This window comes from Heterocephalus glaber, unplaced genomic scaffold (assembly GCF_053883595.1).
Source record: "Heterocephalus glaber isolate CG9 unplaced genomic scaffold, H.glaber_assembly_v1.0 deba00001606, whole genome shotgun sequence".
In the NCBI taxonomy this organism is placed as follows: Eukaryota; Metazoa; Chordata; class Mammalia; order Rodentia; family Bathyergidae; genus Heterocephalus; species Heterocephalus glaber.
In genome coordinates this window covers 7,332,624-7,353,356 of record NW_028258377.1, presented here as the reverse complement: position 1 = coordinate 7,353,356, position 20,733 = coordinate 7,332,624, and the positions used below count along the sequence as shown (strand labels likewise).

The following is a 20,733-nucleotide window of genomic DNA, read 5'->3' as shown; positions in this document are numbered from 1 at the left end:
AGTCTGCTTTATCCCTTTTGACAATTATTCCTCTTTTTCAGTTGATGAGTATTGGCCTTGTTCTGCCTTACATCCCAGAATATGCCCCTCGGGTGTTCTTTACATTGGGAATGAAGATCTGTCCACTCACTGACATGTTTTCTGTCTCAAAAACTTAGATATTGTGTACACAGATTGCTTCAGTGACATCTGTTTAGAAATAATTTATCTATTAGGTGTGCCTCGTCACAGTTTTTTACAACTAGCCGCAGAAGGAAGTGGATGTGTGTTTAGGACTCAATCCCTCGAGCCCACGTTGGAAGATCTTGGGGACAGAGTGGTCAGTGGGCAGCCTGTGCCTGCAGTGTTTACCCTGGAGCAAGAGGTCATCTCTGCACCGTTGTGTGAGAGCACAGGTGGCCGCAGCAAAAGGGCACAGGTGAAGGAGGACAGGGGCAAGGCTTGTGTTCAAGACCCAGAAGAGGACATGTTGCCACATGGGAACAAAATCCCACAAATGAGAAACACTAGGGTTGGGAGATGGGTGAAGTGAAAGCAGTGGGCTCAGATCTCTGTGTGGTGTGTGCTGTGCCCTCATTCCCGGGGTGAATGCAAATTTTTATTAATTTCTTCACATTTCCTCTCTTCTGTGCTGGTGTAAATGTTGACTTGTGCATTCACTGTGAGGTCTAAGTGCTGTAGGTGATTTTTTCTTTTTCTTATTTATAATCAGATGCTACACATCTAGTCCTCTTCACCAAAAAGATAAAAAGAACTGGTTTAAAAAAATCAACTCATAGAATTAAAAGAATCTTACCACAGTGATATATGTGCACCCATGTTTATAGTGGCACAGTTTGTAATAACGAAAGCTTGGAAACAGCCCAAGAGCCCATCAACTGGAAACTGGATAAAGAAGATGTGTTTTTTTTTAATAAAATGGAGTACTACTCAGCCATAAAGAATGAGAAACTAGAGACATTTATAGTTAAATGGATGCATATTGAGGCTATCCTCTTAAGTGAAATAAATAGGACACATATGTGTAAATATCAAATGGTTTCTCTAGTGTGAGAAACTAAAAGTGTAATTAAGGATACACACGGATGAAATTGCCTAATAACATATTTCTTGGATTGTGTTTCCATCACATGTCATATGACTGTATCGAAATTTAAATTAGGGAGAAGTTTGGCTTATGTGGAGTCTGCTAACTAACTGGAGTGTTTTTCCAGATCATTATTTGTTCATTGTTGGTTTTAGGGATCTTTCTGAAACAAATCACATCCTCTGGTGTCTTGTTGGTGCTTGAGATGCTTTTTTAAGTTATATGGAAAAATGTTTAAGTGCTTTTCGGTTTTGTTTTGGTTGAGTACTTCTGTATTTGAATATTATTGTAGTTTTCTTTCCCTTGCATTGTTCTTCTTTGAATGGTTTTAATTTTTTGTATGTGTGTGTTTGATAATAAAGTTATTTTTTTAAAAAATCAGCTCTTAGGGCTGGGGATTTAGCTCAGTGGTTCCGGCGCCTGCCTCGCAAGTGCAAGGTCCCGAGTTCGATCCCTGGTACCAAAAAAAAAAAAAAAAAAATCAGCTCATGGACTTTATGTTGAAATTGTTTCAGTTCTTCTGAGGGGCAGCCAGTCCATCTTCTGCTGTGTTTGAGGCCCCTGCTGGGTGTGTTTACATAACCCATCAGTTTTCAGCTTCCACAGCCTTATTTTCACTTGGGAATATTCTGGGGAGATACATGCTGTGTTTTGAGACTTCCAGCTGTGTCAGGATTCCCTATTTGCCTCTGATCCTGAGGGACTTGTGGAGGATGTGATGATCTCTAACATGCTTGGGTTTGTCACCGTCGTCAGAGGGAAAAACAATAGGCATAAACATAACCTTTTCCAGTCACAGTGGATCCTGTCTGTTTCTTGTATTTGTCTTTATGCTAAATATTAAAAGTTTATGAAAAGCCAAAGAGCCACTGCTTGGAAGCAGTTGATGCCACCTGCCTGATCCTGTCACTATCCGGCAGGGTGTGGACAGCCACAGACCCTTGGGGACAGTGTAGGAGAGGCAGGATAGACACTTTCCATCTGGAAAGCAGCCTGGGCAGCGGCAGTGAGAAGCCTTAATTTTGGATCCAGACAGAGTTGTATTAGAACGGGCTTCACTCTGTGTGACCATGAGAAGAAAATGTCACCACCTCAGCCTCATTTTCTGCATCTGTAAAATGAAAATGATTGTATCTTTCATTAGATTGTATTGAGATTTCAGTGAGCCAGTGTTTATGAAGAACTAGTTTGGTACCTGGCACATCTTAAGTGCTCGATAAATGTTAATTTTTTTTATTATTATTCTGCTGTTTTTATTACTAAGTAAGTACTATAACCCTAGCATGGAAGCAGAGCATGGACTCTAGGTGGTTCTAAAGTTGGGGACAGTGAGTAATGATGTACTGTGTTTCAAGGCAGCTAAGCCAAGTTTTGGTAAGAGGAATGTGGAGCAGAAAAGGAAAATCCTTTATTAATCAGAGAAAAGATTAACAAACTATGGGCCAAATTGTCCCCCCAGACAAATCTAGCATACCTGTTTTTTAAAATAAAGTTTTATTGACACACAGCTATGCGCATTTAATAGGGATTGTATATTGCTTCATTTATGCTTCAATAGCAGAACTGAGTAGGTGCAGCAGAGCTCATGTGGCAGGTAAGGTAAAAATATTTACTCTCTGGTCCTTTACAAAAAATGTTTGGTGAGTTCTGAGTTAGAGAAGAGGGTGGTTATAAAAGGCAAGCAGAAACATGCTCAACAGTGTTTCTTCTGCTTTTGCCCCAAGTTATTTTATTCTTTGTTGTGAAATCTTCAGTAGACAGAAGTTGAGATAGAGGCATCCTGGGAAAGGGTGACTTCCACAGGTATAGACCTCGCTATGGCCCAGAAGTTTGGCCTTTCTTAGAGATCTGGCACTTGTGGGACTGAGATGAAATTGCATATTTGGAATAGATTTATATCGACCAGCATGGTCGAATGGCTGTGATAGGAGCTTCTGCAACCATGGGGTTTGGAGTCATTTTCAGGGAATCTAGTGAGAAGAAACCAGTCATACCTGCTTCCCGAGACTACGTAACTTAGTTTTGGAGAAGCTGGGCATCTCCAGCTGTGGTTTTTGATGTTTTGTGACACATTGTGTGGTTTGTCTTGATCCAAAAGTAGTCTGGTTTCCTTATGCTCTTAAGAAAATATTTTATCATTGACTCTTCTCTAACCCTGTATTTTATCATTAAAAAAAAAAATCACAAATGAAAGTGGGACGTGGTGAAGAGTGTTTTCATTTCTCTTTTGGTCTGGAGTTTGGCTGCATATATAATATATTATTTTGCTTATTTTTGTTGCTAGTGATTAAAGATGTATTTAATGTAGATACTCTTTTAAATCCCACAGGGTCCCAGTTCAGCATGTCCACAGCAACCTTGTCATCCCCATCCTATCATCACTACTCCTCCAGGCCTCGTGATCTCTTCTTATATTTGCTCTTAGGGAAGGACTTCCACTTCCCACGGAGGACTCCAGTGGGCACTTTTGACTTTTCTTCTGTCCCGAGAGCTCATCTTTCTGCCTTCCACTCCTAGGACAGTCACTGGATCTTGTGGCTACTTCTTCCTTAGAGTCCTTGGTGTCACTTCTGCTTTCTGCTTATATGTGCAGCTTCCAAGACCTGATTTCTAGACTCTGACTCTTCCCAGGCCCTTTGATAGTCTCTATTTATATTTAATGGGTATTTTATATTACATACTGTATTATATACTACACTACATAATATATTATGATCATATATAACATACATACACACTATATATTATAATTAATATCTAAAATACGTACTTATATGTAAAATGTATAAAAAATATGACATGCACTACACATGACATGTACCATATATTTTATTCACTTCTATCATTTTATTTTTATAGTAGATTTATTATTTTTTAAGCCATTTCACTTCTTTTGGCCTTCCTCTTAAGTGACAATATCCATGAAATTATGGATTATATTACAATTACCTGTGTTTTCTAATACAGAGTAAAGTAAAACTGTAAACAACCTGTAGACTAGCTTCGTCTCAGGAATTTGTAAAGTTCCTTTTGGGAATGTCCATCTTAGTTGCTGCCTTTGTTTTTTGCCACATGTATTAATGTTCCCTGTTCTTCCATTTTGACAGCTGTCCCCTCCCTCTGCTTCTTCCTAATGCTTCAGTCTCCCCACTGCTGCAAGAACATCTGCCCCAAACATAAACCTAATTCTGTCACAACAATTCCATGATGATTCCCTGGCTTCCTGGTGTTTCAGGGTGGCAGTTGGTAATGTAGATTCCTCTCAGGGGCTCTCATGACATGGTCTGTGTCTAGCTATCAGCTCCTTTCATCCCTATTTTTCTTCTCAAATGCACCATTTTTTCTCCAGCAGAACTGAGTTCTTGCAGTTCTCAAAGGATATCACACTTCCCATGCCTGTATATCTGGAATACCTTTCCTCCTTTATTTCCCCAAAGTCTGCTTGTGCATCAAAATTTATTTCAAGAATGTTTTCTCTGAGGAAGCCACCTCTGCCTAACCCTGTCACCCAATTTAGCTACTCACATTTTTGAAAAAAATAAGAGTATTCACCCTCCAGTTTAACACAGATAAAAGAACACCAGAGTGAGGTGCAGCATGATTCAAATGAGGTTTTCCTAACTTTTGACAACCTTTAATATCTCTGAACTTAAGTTTCTCATCTATAAAAGGGAAGGAATAGGGCCCACCTCATGTAGCTACCATGGGACTTATAGACTGTGCTTAGTCCACTGTGCTTACCAGTCACATAGTAGTCACACAAACTGCAGCCTGGTGTTGTCGTTACTGTCCTTAATCCTAATCACTGTGATTTTTGTTTCTCATATCACAGGGATGAAGCATCATGGGGCTTTTGTTAGGACTGCAGGAGGACTGGGAGGCTGCTGGGTTGGGAGAGAGTGAAATGCCTAGTAAACATGTGGCCTTTAGGGGGCACTAGTAGAGGCCATTATTAGAATAGCATTTATCAGTCTATATCTTCCTCAATTGTCAACTAAGGACAGACATCATCTCTGATTCTGCTGCACATTCCCAGAGCTGAGCTGTGCACTGAACAAACATGTAGTGGCTGCATTCGCAGTTCCTTCATGGTGTTGCATAGCAGCCATCTAAACAGGCCCCATGTCTCCATGTATGCAATGGGGATGACCATCCCTGCTCTTCCTTCTCAGTTTACCAGATGATGAGGATATGTATGAAATAACTTAGAGGAGGAGATATGGCAATCTAATTGTCTTAGTTACTTTTCTTGTTGCTGAGACAAAATACCCAACACCCAAAGGTAAAGGAGGAAAGGTTTATTTGGCTCACATTTTGTAGAAGTTCCAGTCCATAATCATCTGGCTCGAAGGCAGGGTGGCATGGCAGAGGAGCATCGCAGATGTGTAATAGTCCATGACTAATCAGGGCAGGCAGAAGGCAGCAAACAGTAAGGGACAAGTGACACACTAGCCCTCTTTCTGTCCTTTATATTTTTCTCCAGGTTACCCACCCTTAGGGAAGGAAGATGGAACTCACACTTAGCTTGGGACACCCTTAATCCTACCCAGAACTATGCCAAACCAATCAGTGGACTGATTTAGTAATCACTCACCCTTGATCCCAGTATCACAGACTCTAGATCCAGCCACCTCTGAAAAAGCCCTACCTTATGAGGCTTTGGGAGGACATCTAGACATAAGCCATAACATTAATATACATATCATAGTTTAATGTGCCTTTCTTTAGTATAAACTCTTTCTATTCTTTTGTATTTTTCTGTCATAATGTTCAACATCACTAAAGAAATTTAGCTCTCCAAACTATTTGGATTTGAATTTGACATTAAACTATTAAAATGAGAAGTAAAGTTCAAGTATCATTGGTTAAAATTATAGCTGTACAGTTATTTCTATTCTTTACAGCTGTATCAAAAGAGACATTTAATTTGGATGTAAGATTTGGCTAGAAATGTGAAAATTGATGTGTCCAGCACAATGGTGCTGTGCTTGTGAAGTGTTGGTAATTGTAGGAGGTCATGCAAATCAAGGGGTCTCATAGATGACAGTTAGCTTTCAGACAGAAGGCTCCTCTTTAGGCCTTTCCTCCCATTCAAGATAATCATAATGTCTCCTACTGTTACTGTCCCCTTCTGCTTCTTGATTTTGACAGAATACCCTCTGCCTTTTTAAGCATATCTCAAACACCACCACTTTTGTGAGGCCTGGTGCAGTTATGTCATTGTATTCTCTTCCTATCTTGAGCAACGTGTGGGTTACTGGTTCTGTGTGATTGAGTTACGTGTAAGCCTCCTTGAGTGATTTTCAGGGGATTGGGTTTACCTCCCCAAGGGCAGTCACATGTCTTTTTGACCCCTAGACTGCAACATAAATGGAAGCATTGTATGCCGCCACCCTGTGCTGTTAGGGAACTGGACAGGGTGGGGTAGAACAGTTGTTAATTCTCATGTGTTACTCACATTCTTCCCGAGACGGTACCAGTGCCAAGATAGTGGTCAGCAATGTTTGAGGTCAGGAAGAGGCCATCTTACCTATGTGTTCATGCTTATATTCTTTTTTAACTTGGAACATTCATAGATCCAGGCAATTATATTTACAAGAGAGGTTATTTTATTAATAGCCAAGCCATAAAGTTAATGTTCCCGCCTGTAGATAATGTTTCCTATATTTTAATCATGGCTTAGAAATAGGCTTTGAAAAATGGTTGCACAGTGGGTGCCAACTCAGAAGATCCTGGCATATACTTCCTTTTTGTTGTCTTTGATTGTTATTGTACAGGGTAGTTCTTGTCTTACATGGCTCATCAAATGGGTGTGCCAGCTTTTCAGTTATTCTTGTAGGTCACCATCCCTGGCATCTGTTCTCTCACTCCCATGACAGCTGCTACTTCTATGATCCTTTCTATTACATAGCCACTGGAGAGGTTTACTAAATCCATTTCTGTCTGTAGTAGATATTCCCTAGCCTGAACCCTATCAGAATTGGTCAGTGTATAGATATCTGGGCAAGATTATTATTGCATTGGGGAAAATAGTAAATCTCATCTTGTATTTATTCACATGCCTGCATTTATGTTCTGTGTGCCAGTGTGACTACATTAGGAGGCTTGGTGACTCTGCTTTGAAGCCCTTGTCATAGATACCTCTTTTTCACAATGTTAGAGACAGAAAAGCTTCCTAGGACAGCTTTCCCTTCCTTTGTGGAGGCAGGAGTTCTCTTGTCTTATGAGAGATCTTCACTCCCCTTGCCCACGTGTGTAGTTTTCTACCACAAAACAAGCAGCTCGATGGGATTTGCTCTCCTCAGCTTTGGTCAGATGGCCACACTTCCCTGGAAACCAGTCAAGACAAGGATTAGCTTCTGGCTTTTGTTAAACCCATGTTGTTGGGCCTGTTCATGCTCAGAATTTCTCTCTGAGCTCTTTGTGTTTAATTTCATGTCCCTAGTTTATGCAGTTGTTTGAGTGAATGTGTGATCAATGTGTGAACCTTCTTGCGTGTAGCAAGATGAAGTTAATAGAACAAATGAATATCTGAGAAAAATGTTTTCTAATTTGCCTCAGTGTTTAGCTATTATAACTTAATCCTTAAAGCATTATTATAACTGTTTAGTGGAAGAATAGTTCAGTTTTATGCAGTCATATGAAGGTTTTTGCCTAGTCTGTCCTCTGTTGCTAAATTTGACCCTCCTGCCTACAGTGGCTCTAAATGTGTAGACCCTGTGTTTTCTTATTGCACTGTCATGCATATAGGATTTGGTGCATCTCACAGATATTAGATATGGTGGCAAAGGTATTTATGAAACAAAAGTGATATACCCATATGCTAAAAGATTGCCTCAGGGAATATATGATCTGAGGAGACAAGGAAAGGTATTAGAAGACTTCATGAGCCCCACTTAATTCTTTTGAGTAGATATATCACAAGGATAGAAAACCACCAACATGCATGACTAATGTAGAAAGTCATTGTTCAGTATAAAGAAAAGTCAACTCTTTAACTTAATGTTTTATGACTATTTTTTGAAAAGTAATTAATATGTATCAAAATAACTAATATGTATCATCAACCTTCTGTGAACAAACACTGCTAAGTACATTAATTATATAGTCTCATTTCATCTAAATTGTAATTCTCATTCTGCTAGGGATTAGCAAAGGTAAGAATCAAATTTAGATCTTCAGATCCGTCACTTGAAAGGTTATTTACTTTGTTCCCTTTTGGTAACAGGACCTTTATTGTTAGGTATGATTTTATATGGAATGTATGAGAAAATTGTACCATTTTCTACTAAGGTTATGACCATAAAATGAAGTAACCCCCTCTTAAAAGTTTATAATGTTCAGACATTGGGTTTACTTTAATATAGATGAGGGAGATAGCTTCCTCTGAATCTTATATCATATTACCACATTTGATTCAATGAGACTGTGGTAGAACAGTCTTTATCCATAATTAATTGTTCCATAAAATATGTCTTATTTAGTCTTTTTCATTTGTCTCTAGGGATTGTTCAGAGAGAGCCACAGTGATGGGATAGAAGCCAATACTCAATTATCCATGAATGTGAAGCAGAGGGCAGGAAAGAATGCTGATGAGTAGAATCAAATCTGGATGTATCTCAGTCTTTGCCATAACTGTGCTTCACACGGGAGTGTCCATCCCAATTCCTTAATTCAGGTCCAGCAGCTTCTTCTCTGATGCACTTATCTATTATAGCCCCATACTTGACCAAACTAAGTGGCCTAGTGGTTTAGGGATGGTCTCTAATTATCTCTGTAATAATATTAGACGTATTATTCTAGTTGCATATGGTCACACATCACTTGACATAGCTTCTATCAATTGATCATACTTGTCTGGATGGAGCACAGTATTGAGAATAATTCTTTATGCCACAGAAAAGCTACACTGGATTGATTAACAGTGAATGCCATGACTGTAGGAGGGGGAAGTCAGTGGCAGCCTGTATATCAAAGATTTGCCATCCCTTTCCTACCATCTTAAATATGTGATTTATGTTCACTTCTCTCTGCAAATAAATTATGAATCCTTAACTGAAGAAGTTACTCATTCTCAAAACTAATCATGAAAAAAGTAGACTTGGCTGTGTTTTCTTTTACATGTACAGATCTGTCCTGGTCTGAAAGTTTATTTCAGTAAATGTACAATGAATTTGGTGAGGTGAAGTGTACTATCTTATAACATTGAAGGTATGCAAATGTGTTATCCCATTTCATTTGTGTCAAAATTAGTGCATCTGAAGATTGAGTAACTTGTTAAGCCACCTATCTTTCTCCTTCCTGCCTCTTACTGCATTTTTCCTTTGTTGTCTTTCATCTTCCTCTTTTTTCCTGTTCTTTCAGCCTTCCCTCACTTTTGCTTTCTTCTTTTTCCTTCTTTTTTTTTTACAACATTGAAAAGTTAGTCCTTGGTCACTAAAACCTTAACTTTTTTGTTGCACTGTTACATATTTAAAATTTACAAATATACATTCAGCATAGTTTATATGACTGACATCAACAGTGGGAATCAACTTCAGTGCCTGTAGTGTTGAATACAGTGGAAGAAAAGCCACATTCCTTCTCTTCGTCTATAAGATTCTTTGTGTTTTCATCTTTCCCATTCCTTTGGCCTTTTGATCACTGACAACTTGAGCAGGTTCACAAACATGATTTAGGACCTTAGTAACCTGTTTGGAGAGCCAAAGTTGGGCTGTTTATTGAGGTTTCTATACCTTTTTATAGGATGTACCTTAAACCTGGACTATAACTTTCACCCATCTGCTTTTGGATTCAGGTCGGGCATCTTTCTTCTGGCTTTTCTTGATGCCATAAACTGACAAAGCTGTCATCCTATAATTACTAGCATCCTGCAACAATGCTAATAACAATATACAGTATACTATATGATGTGCATATTGGTAAGATTTGTTTAGCACTTTTGTACTAAGCACTATGCCTGAATTATCTTGTAATCATAGAACAGTTTAATGAAACAGGTATTATTATCTCACTGAAGAAAGTGAAATACCAATAAACAGTGGAAAAAAAAAAGAAGGTGAAGTGTAGAGGGGTTGAGTGATTTCCCCCAAATCACACTGAGATTGATGGAACTTTTTCAAGGAAAATTTTTATTATTGATCTACAGAGATGTTTTTCCCCTGCATTATGAGCATTTTAATGTCATAGGCTGTTTCACTGATGCCTGTGTTTCTTTTATGATACAGGCTCAAAATAATTGTTCAATTAAATTTGATGAGTTCTTATTTATAATAGACTTACCCAGTCTTTGTTTTACCTCTCCAGGCTTTGCGGTATAGAAATATATAGGAGGGCTGGGGATTTAGCTCAGTGGCATACGCCTGCCTGGCCAAGCACAAGGTCCTGAGTTTGATCCCCAGTACAAAAAAAAAAAACCAAAAAAAAACCAACCCCATTTGACCCAGCTCTTCCCCTGCTGGGGATCTTCCCAAAAGAATTAAAAGAATCATACCACAGCGATACATGTGCACCCATGTTTATAGCGGTTTATAGTTTGTAATAGCGAAAGCTTGGAAACAGCCCAGTTACCCATCAACTGGAGACTGGATAAAGAAGATGTGCTTTTCTTTATAAAATGGAGTACTACTCATAAAGAATGAGAAACTGGAGACATTTATAGCTAAATGGATGCATATTGAGGCCATATTCTTAAGTGAAATAAATAGGACAGACATGTGTAAATACCGAATAGTTTCCCTGGTGTGAGAAACTGAAAATGTAAATAAGGATTAAAATGATTAAAATGAATAATTGATAATTTGAATTAGGAAAAGGTCCAAAGGGGTAGGAGAAGTGGGAGGGGAAGGGGAAAGGAAAGAAGGGAAAGGAAAAAATGGAAACAAAGTCTTTGTGAATAGGGAAGGGTGGAGGAGGTGAAGGAGGCACAGGGAATGGGGAAAAAATAAGAACCAAGATACATCATGCACAGGTACAAGCTCCCAATGGTAAATGTAAACGTATTGTAAACCTAATAAGAATTGTATACCAATAAAAAGAATTTAAACAAACAAACAAACAAAAATATATAGCAAACCACTCTTCTTTCTTTAATTTTCACTCAGATTTTTGTAAATTGTTTGCCAATTTGACAGCTAATTTTTTTTGGTACTGGGGATCAAACTCAGGACCTTGTGCTTGCGAGGCAGGTGGCGGCACCACTGAGCTAAAACCCCGCCCCATGCCTATTTTAAAATTGTGTATTCTTAAATCCCACTATTTTTTGACAGTAGTCTTGGTTTTGAATTTAATGTATTCAAACAAAATATGGACTTTAAAAATTTGTCCCATCTGAATGATTAAGCCAAGATTTATTTCTTTCAATCCATATATCTGTAATATGAGCAATTATGGACTATAAGGAGGCACAAGCAATGGTGTGTAAGTTCAAGGAGGAGTTGGTTTGAAATGTTAGTAAATGTATTCTGTCCGCCTCTTGAATTATTTTGCCATTGGATAATTTCTAATTCTGTTTACTGTTTTCTACAGTACCGGTTCAACAAGTTGGTGCTTCTTCTTTTTGACTGACAATCCTCCTTAAGAAGTGTATAGATCCCAGTCATCCTTATTTTCTACATCCCTAACTCTCTTTTAGGATTTTGTACTTTTATGTTAAACCAGTGGACAACCTTGGCATACTTCCTGGAAGTGTCATACCTCATAGCATTAGCCATAGTCTTAGGAAAGAAAAATGGAGCCACATGTATGTTCTTGAGAAAACCAAACTTCTTTGTGGCTACTCCAATCATTTCTTTCATGGGGCACCAAGAAAGAATATTTTAAAAATTTTAAATCGAATGAATACAAACTGGTAATATTTATTAAAAATCATCCACATCAGCCCTGATGGCATGGTATTCCTATGTAAGTATTTAGAGTTAGTCTCTATCACTTGGACTTAATTACAGGCATTTCTAGTTGTGACAGATTTGCTACCTAATGTCTATTTTGTTGTGTTGTTTTAAAATCTGGGAAGTAGCTATTAACATAACAATACATAGTACCCATTAAATGGTAAAATAGAATGTTTTAAAAAGGAAGGTTTTGGAATTAAATAGTAAGCTACAGTTGAGTACATTTTTGCTTAACCTTTTCTGTCATTGAACTGGGTTTAATGTGTTTTATAAATGCACCATTTTAACTAATTTCAAGTGCCTCGCTAAAAAGAAAAATTTAAAAGTAGCTAAAAAAAATTTCTTGGGGTTTGTTCTTGGACTTTGGGCCCTTGTATCACATGATACTCTGAGCAGTTGAGCTTGAGGAATGATTCTGGTGACATTCTTCTTTACAGCTTCCTCCTTGGTTTCAACTCCAACCGAGCCTTTTTGTTGTACAAGAGAAAGGAAAGAAGAAAGCCCCAACAGCTCATAGCTGTGAGGGAAACTCTCTGAAGAGACTGACATTTCAGAAGTGTTCCTTCTCAGAGGCTGTCGAGCTTTTGCCTGTTAGAGGTTTTTTGATTTTTCTTCCCATCCTTGCTTTTATTTTTCATGAGAAAGAAAGAGAATATTATGGCTGAAGTTGAAATACTAGTAGTCTTCATTTTCTTCCAAGTCTCATTACCCTCTTTCTGTACATAGAGGCAACTGCCTTAAGAAATTTGTGTGTATCCTTCCAGTCTACACTTTCGTAATGTTCACTAAGCAACATTGTATTTATAAGCAGTACTATTTGTATCCTTTTAACTTCACATAGATGCTATGCTGTACTTACATTTTTACAACTTGCCTTTTTTTCACTCAGTATTGTTTTGGATATATAGTTTGGTTCATTTACATTTTTATGGCAGCTGTTATTTTTATACATATTTATGACATTATTTTGAGCATGTAATTTTCCCCACTATTTTGCCTTTTCTTATTTTGAGTGATATAAAGATCCTTAAAAAATTGTATTTAATTTGGTAGCAGTTTCGATGTTATACAATTTACATCCCTTCTTTTAGGGATTAGTCTTAAATGTTTAGCAAATTTGTATATTTAACAATGTTTAAAGTTAATCAAAATTTCTGTCCTTCTGCCCAAAATGACAAACCTTGGAGATAGTCATTCTGGCTTTCTCCTTTTATCTGTATTATTGATACATAGTATTTTATTCATACCCTGCTTTTCAGTCTCTTCCAAATTAGTCATTATGAGTATATTAGCAATTTTAGTTATTTACAGGTAGTTTTTATTTAGTCTTGCAAGTATTTTCTTGTTCATCTAGCTCCTCCCTTCTGATTTGTTTCCGTCCTACTACAGCACATTGTTTAGCGGTCACTTCTGTTCTTTTGGTGTGTTGACAATGTCTTTCACCTTTTCACGAAAGTTAGCCTCCTTCTGTCTAGACATTCAGACTGAACATTATTTTCTTCTAGTACTTTGAAACTTACCAGTTATTCCACATCAGTTTTTATGTAACAATCTGCATAGAAATGTTTCTAGAATTTAATTACTTACAACCCTGCCTTCAAAAAGAGATCAAGCTAAATCTTCTAGTCTTTTTGAGGTCAGCACTGGTATTTAGAAAATGAGACTGCATTGTATGGTGACACAGTGATGTTATTTGTTGATTGAGGTATGTTACATTGTTTAGTTCTTCATTAAATTAATTAAGATCCATTTGAGTTTTTGAGAGCTTTTGCTAATTTTTTGAGTTTGTGTGTTATGTGTATGTCTTTTCTGTCAGTATTTCCTGCTACAACTGATTTAATAGATGCAATAACTTTTTTCCTTCAATTACCTCTTCTCTTCCCCATTGTATTTTTTGTTTCTCCTTTGATGAAAACTAATTCCCAAAATAATTAAACTGGCAGTAATCTGTAGGTTCCTTTGATGTTGTTATTGTCATTGTCTCTTTCTTCTTTCTAAAATTATTTTGAAGTTCTCAAGCCAAATTGGGTTTCTATCTCAGCCTTTCCCTTTAGTACCAGATAACCCTGACCAGTTCCTTACACTCTGAGCCTCAGTTTCTTCATCTAAAGAAGGGAAAAATAATTATATACAACTTGTTAAATTATGTGTTTTTCTATGAATTAATACACATAATGGGGTAGAGGAGTCTCTGGCACCCTTGGCAAGTTAAGCACGCTTTAAAACAGTTTTCAAATTTTATCTCAAATACTGGGTGGAATGTGACCTTCTGTACTACAACTGAAGTTTAAAAAAAAGTTTTATGTAGTCTATTTCTGTTCCTGCAGGGCATTGAATGTAACTGGCAAGATTATTCAGTATGTGCTCCTGTCAGAGAAGCAGGAGGTCCAAGAGCACTAGGGAGTAAAGATAAGACATTGTAGAAATCATAATATAAATTAGCAGGAAAGCATTATTTGCTTTGTAAATATTTGGTTTGCCTCTACCTTTTCAGGGCAGCCTCATGCCCTCATCAAATGATGTGAAGGCTGGAAGACTTGAACTTTAGCTTCAGGTTTTTAGTTAACTCATGGTGGTGACATGACCAAATTCTTTCAATTGCTTGTACTTTAATTAGACTCTTACAAGGGCAAATGTGCTAATAAGTGTGAACTGGATTTTAGCTAGCTTTTAACTACATAAAATAACAGAAATGATGATAATACATTTTAACTATATAGCAATATTATTACAGTTTTTCAAATGAAAATACACAGGTTTTTTTTTGCTCTCACTTTTTCAAAAAAAAAAAAAGTATATCTATATGTAAAAATGACCTTTTCACATTATATTATTAATGTCCATGGAACATAACTTACACTGCCCATCATTTCAGCTTTTTTATCTTTAAGGGTTTAAAAATTTTTTTAAAAAAATTTATTAGTACATGTTTGCAATTCATGCAGTTTACAGTCATCTTGGGGAGTGGTTACGTGTACACATTAAAGCTTTTTTTAAAATTCCCCTTCTTTTTCTCTCCCCTTGCCCTTCCTCCTCCTATTCTCCTATCTTGCTTTTCATTCTTCTTGATATCATTTGTCTTAACTCATGTTATAGCATATAGTGTTTACATTAATTGGGGTTGTTGGGTTTCTGTACATGGTGTGTCTTTATTCCTCTCATTTCCCCTTTCCCTCTTCTTCACTCTTCATCCTTGTTCCCTTGTTCCATTTCCCTACTGCAAGAGATCTGTCCTCTTATCCCTTTCTATCCATCCTTTACCATTTTCCTTATTTGTACTTTGCCTCACTCAAATGAGAAATGCTTTATGGTATTTAAGCTGTGTGTCCAGTTTATTTCATTCAACAATATATTTTGCAGGTGCGTCCATTTTCTGAAAATGTCTCAAATGCGTCATTCTTTATAGCCAAGCAGTATTCTGTTATATATAAATAGCACATTTTCTTTATCTAATCATCTCTTAATAGGTATATAGGCTGCTTCCAGGATTTAGCTACTATGAATTGTGCTGCTGTAAACATTGTATGCATGTATCCCTGTAGTATGATGACTTAAGCTCTTTGGGAAAGAAACCTAACTGGGGAATAGCTGGGTGGTATGGAATGTCTAATTTCAGTTCTTTGAGAAATCTCCATACTGATTTCCATAATAAGTTGTACTAGTTTGCATTCCCACTAACAATGCAGGAGGGTTCCTTTTTTACCACAGCCATGCCAGCATTTGTTATTGGTTGATTTCCTAATGAATGGCATTCTTTCTGGACCAAGTTGGGATCTTAGCATTACTTTAATTTGCAGTTCTCTAATGGCCAGAGATGTTGAGCATTTTTTCATATATTTGTTGACCATTTGTATTTCTTCCTCTGTGAAGTGTCAGTTCATTGCTCTTGTCCATTTCTTCACTGGGTAGTTTAGTTTTAGGTAGTTTGTTTATTTATTTATTTATCTGAGTTCTTTGTATATTCTAAATATTGGTCTTCTGTCTGAAGAGTAGCTGGCAAAATTGTTCCCCATTCTGTAAGTTGTCTCTTCACTCTGCTAATAGATTCTTTTGCTGTACAGAAGCTTTTTAGTCTGATGTAGTCTCATTTGTTGATTCTTGCTACTATTTCTTGTATGATTGAGGTTCTGTTTAGAAAATCCTTTCCTGCACATATGTCTTCAAGTGTTTTACCTATTTTATCTTCCATAAGGTTTAATGCTTCCAGTTTAATGTTTAGATTTAATTTAGTATATGGTGAGAGATAAGAGTCAAGTTTCATTCTTATACAAATGGATAACCAGTTTTCCCAACACCACTTGTAGAATAGGCCATCTTGGAGTTTCGAGGAACATGCCTAATCAGCCCGCTGCAGACAGGCAGGTCTGCTCACGCCTTACCAAGGTTGCGAGTCACATGGAACACGCCGAATCAACCTGCGCCCTGGCAACAATCCACTGGACAACCCCCCACCCCCACCCCGCTCCTCTGTACAGCCACCTGGTTCCACACTACAAAGACTCAGAAGACACCGGACCACCAGATCACTGTACTGAGTCCCGACGCTCCCGGCCCAGAGGTAGGGGTTTCTGAGCCACCTTGCCACTGCTCCTGGTCCAGAGGAAGGGGCTTCCCGGCCACCATCCCTCCCGCTGCTCCTAGCCCAGAGGAAAGGGCTTTTGGGCCACCATCCCTACCACTGCTCCTGGCCCCTATCCCACCTCTCCCAGCTCAGAGGAGGTAATCCGTGTAGGCGCCAACAGCGGCCCCCCCCACCAATCGAAATGAGAAATCATGTAAATAAGTCTGAAAACCAGACTTCCAGATCACCTACAGCAACCCCAAAGGGAAATGAGATGGAACACACTGATACTCAACCACCTGGACCCACTGAACTGGCAACAAAAGGGGATCTGGAAAAATGAAATCAGAAATAATTTCTCAGATAACAGGAGAAATTGTGCTCCTAGTGCAAGACATGATTAATAAATCTAGAGAGGAGCTGAGGAACATGATGGAATCTCAACATAGGAAACAAATGGAACCCATAAAACAGATGCAAATTGATTTCCAGGAGATGAAAAACTCCATTGAAAGTCTATACAACAGAATGAGCCAATGTGAGGACAGAATTTCAGATATAGAAGATAAGATTGCAATTAGTGACCAGGAAAAGAAAAACTGCTTCAAAATTATAAAGGAACATAAGAAATCAATCCAGCAGCTGCTAGATGATGCAAAGAAGAGTAACATAAGACTGATTGGGCTCAATGAAGAAACAGGAGAGAGTGCAGATGACATTAAAAAAAACTCTTCACAGAAATAATGGCAGAAAGCTTCCCAAGCAGGGGAAAAGAGCTTGACATACAGATAAGTGAGGCATATAGGACTTGTTAAGATTCCAGAAACTCAACAGAAGAACAAAGTTCTACAAGCAGTTAGAGAAAAGAAACAAATCACATACAAAGGAAAGCCCATCAGAATCACAGCAGACTTCTCAACACAAACCATCAAGGCAAGAAGAGTTTGGAGTGACATATTCCAAACCCTAAAAGAAAACAGCCTCCAACCCAGATTGATGTACCCTGCAAAATTATCTTTCAGAATTGATGGAGAAATAAGACATTTTCATAAAAAAGAGCACCTTAGGAACTTTGTAAATACCAAACCAGCACTCCAAAGAATTTTACACAATATCCTAGGAACAGACATTGAGGATCACAACCCCAGGAAGCAAAGCAGAATGAACTCATCTGGCACGACAAGAAATTAAATGTAAAGGGGGAGAACCCAACAAAAAGAAAAAGTCATGGCAATGACAAGTCAATACGTTTCAGTTATAACCATCAATGTTAATGGTCTCAATTCACCAATCAAAAGAAATAGACTGGCAGAATGGGTCAAGAAGCAAAATCCAACAATATGCTGCATACAAGAAACACACTTAATTCAAAAGGAAACTCAGACTGAAAGTTAAAGGGGGAAAAACAATACTTCATGCAACAAGAACCTGAAAAAAAGCATTTATGATAAAAACCCTATGAGAAATTGGAACAGATGGTCTCTACCTCAAACTGATAATAGCCATCTATGAAAAACCAACAGCCAATATCATACTAAATGGTCAGAAACTGAAATGCTTCACACTAAAATCAGGAACAAGACAAGGATGTCCACTATCACCACTCTTGTTCAATATAGTTCTGGAAACTTTAGCCACGGCAATTAGACAAGAGAAAGAAATAAAAGAAATAAAGATAGGAAATGAAGAAGTCAAATTGTCATTATTTGCAGATGACATGATACTCTGTATAGAAGACCCCAAGAACTCCACCAAAAGTCTTCTAGACTTAATAACCAAATTCAGTCAAGTAGCTGGTGACAAGGTCAACACACAAAAACCAATAGCTTTCCTCTACACCAATGACAGACTCACTGAGAGAGAAATAGGGCAAGTAATTCCTTTCACAATAGCATGCAAAAAACTGATACACCTAGGAATCAACCTAATGAAAGAAATCAAAAACCTCTTCTCTGAAAACTATGGCACTCTGAAAAGAGAGATTGAAGATGATATCAGAAAATGGACAGACATCCCCTGCTCCTGGGTAGGAAGGATTAATATAGTGAAAATGGCCGTACTTTCAAAACTGCTATATAGATTTAATGCAATTCCAATTGAGAGCCCAGCAGCATACTTCATGGACCTTGAGAAAACAATCCAAAAATTCATTTGGAACAAGAAGAGACCCAGAATAGTAAAAGCAATTCTAGGTAACAGAGACATGGCAGGGGGTATCACAATCCCCAACCTGCAACTCTACTACAAAGCTACTGTGATAAAAACAGCATGGTACTGGCAAAGAAACAGACCTGAGGACCAGTGGAACAGATTAGAAGATGCAGAAACAACGCCAGACACACTCAGCCATCTCATCTTCGATAAAGGAGCCAAACACCCTCACTGGAGGAAATATAGCCTCTTTAATAAAGGGTGCTGGAAAAATTGGGTTTCAACTTGCCAGAGATTAAAACTAGACCTATATCTCTTGCCATGCACTAAACTAAAATCAAAATGGACTAAAGATCTAAATATTAAAATAGAAACTCTGAGACAGTTTTAACAGAGTTTAGGTAGAACTCTTGAAGACATCAGTGTAGGAAAAGATTTTATGAACAAAACCTCAGTTGCCTATGAACTACCACAAACAATCAACAAGTGAGATCTCTTCTTATTAAAAGGCTTCTGCACAGCAAGAGAAACCACCAGCAGTATGAAGAGGCAACCCACAATGTGGGAAAAAATCTTCACCTGCTTTTCCTCAGACAAAGGTCTACTATCTCAAATCTATAAAGAACTTAAAAAGATCAGACCTCCCAAATTTAAAGACCCAATCCAAAAATGGGCATCTGAAATGAACAGACAGTTCTCACACAAAGAAGTAGAAATAGCAAATAAATACATGAAAAAATGTTCAGCATCACTGGTCATTCGAGAGATGCAAATGAAAACAATGCTGAGATTCCACCTCACTCCAGAAAGAATGGCTGCTATCATGAAATCAACCAATAACAAATGCTGGCAGGGCTGTGGGGAAAGAGGACCCTGCTCCACTGCTGGTGGGAGTGTCTACTGGTGTAACCACTGTGGAAATCAGTATGGAGATACCTCAAAGAACTAGGACTGGAAGTCCCATTTGACCCCGCTATTCCACTGCTGGAGATCTTCCCCAAAGAATTAAAAGAATCATACCACAGTGATATATGTGCACCCATGTTCATAGCAGCACAGTTTGTGATAGCTAAAACTTGGAAACAGCCCAAATGTCCATCAACTGGAGACTGGATAAAGAAAATGTGGTTTTTTTTATAAAATGGAGTACTACTCAGCCATAAAAAATGAGAAATTAGAGACATTTATAGCTAAGTGGATGCACTTTGAGGTGATACTCTTAAGTGAAATAAATAGTACACAAATGTATAAATACCGAATAGTTTCTCTGGTGTGAGAAACTGAAAGTGTAAATAAGGGCTAAATGTGTAATAGGTAATGTGAAATAGGAAGAAAAGGGGCAAAGGGGAAGGAAGTGGGAGGGCTAGGGGAAAGGATAGAAGGGAATGGGATTAATATGAGAAAATGGAAAAATAGGAACAAAATCTTTGTAAATAGTGAGGAATGGAAGGGTTGAAGGGAGAGCTGGGCAAAGGTGAAAAATAAGAACCAAGAGAGATTATGTAAAGGTGGAAATTTCCAATGATGAATGTCATTATATTGTATACCTAAAATGTACCAATGATTAGAATGAATAATCGATAATGCAAAATAGGAAGAAAAGGTCCAAAGGGGTAGGGGTAGTGGGAGAGGCAGGGGAAAGGAAAGAAGGGAAAGGAACAATGCTGAGAAATGGAAAAAATGGAAATAAAGTCTTTGTAAATAGGGAAGGGTGGAGGGCGTGACGGGAGGGCTAGGAATGGGGAAAAAATTAGAACCAAGATGCATCATTTAAAGGTACAATTCCCAATGAGAAATGTAATTGTGTTGTATACCTAAAATGTACCAATAAAAGAATTTAACAACAACAACAAAAAAGAATAAGCCATCTTTCCTATAATATATGTTTTTGGACCATTTGTCAAAGATTAAATAGTCTGGGGAGGTTTCTGTATCCTCCGTTCTGATCCATTGACCTATGTGTCTGATTTTGTTCCAGTATCATGCCATTTTTATCACTACTGCTTTGTAGTATAGCTTGAGGTCAGATATTGCTATGCCAC

At 37.8% G+C, this 20,733-nt stretch overlaps 1 protein-coding gene across 5 annotated transcripts in view; it reads left to right on the top strand.

The window, feature by feature from the left end:
- Kcnn2 (potassium calcium-activated channel subfamily N member 2) overlaps window positions 1-20,733 on the top strand; it is a 490,128-nt gene that overhangs the window by 356,313 nt on the left and 113,082 nt on the right. The window lies entirely within an intron of this gene.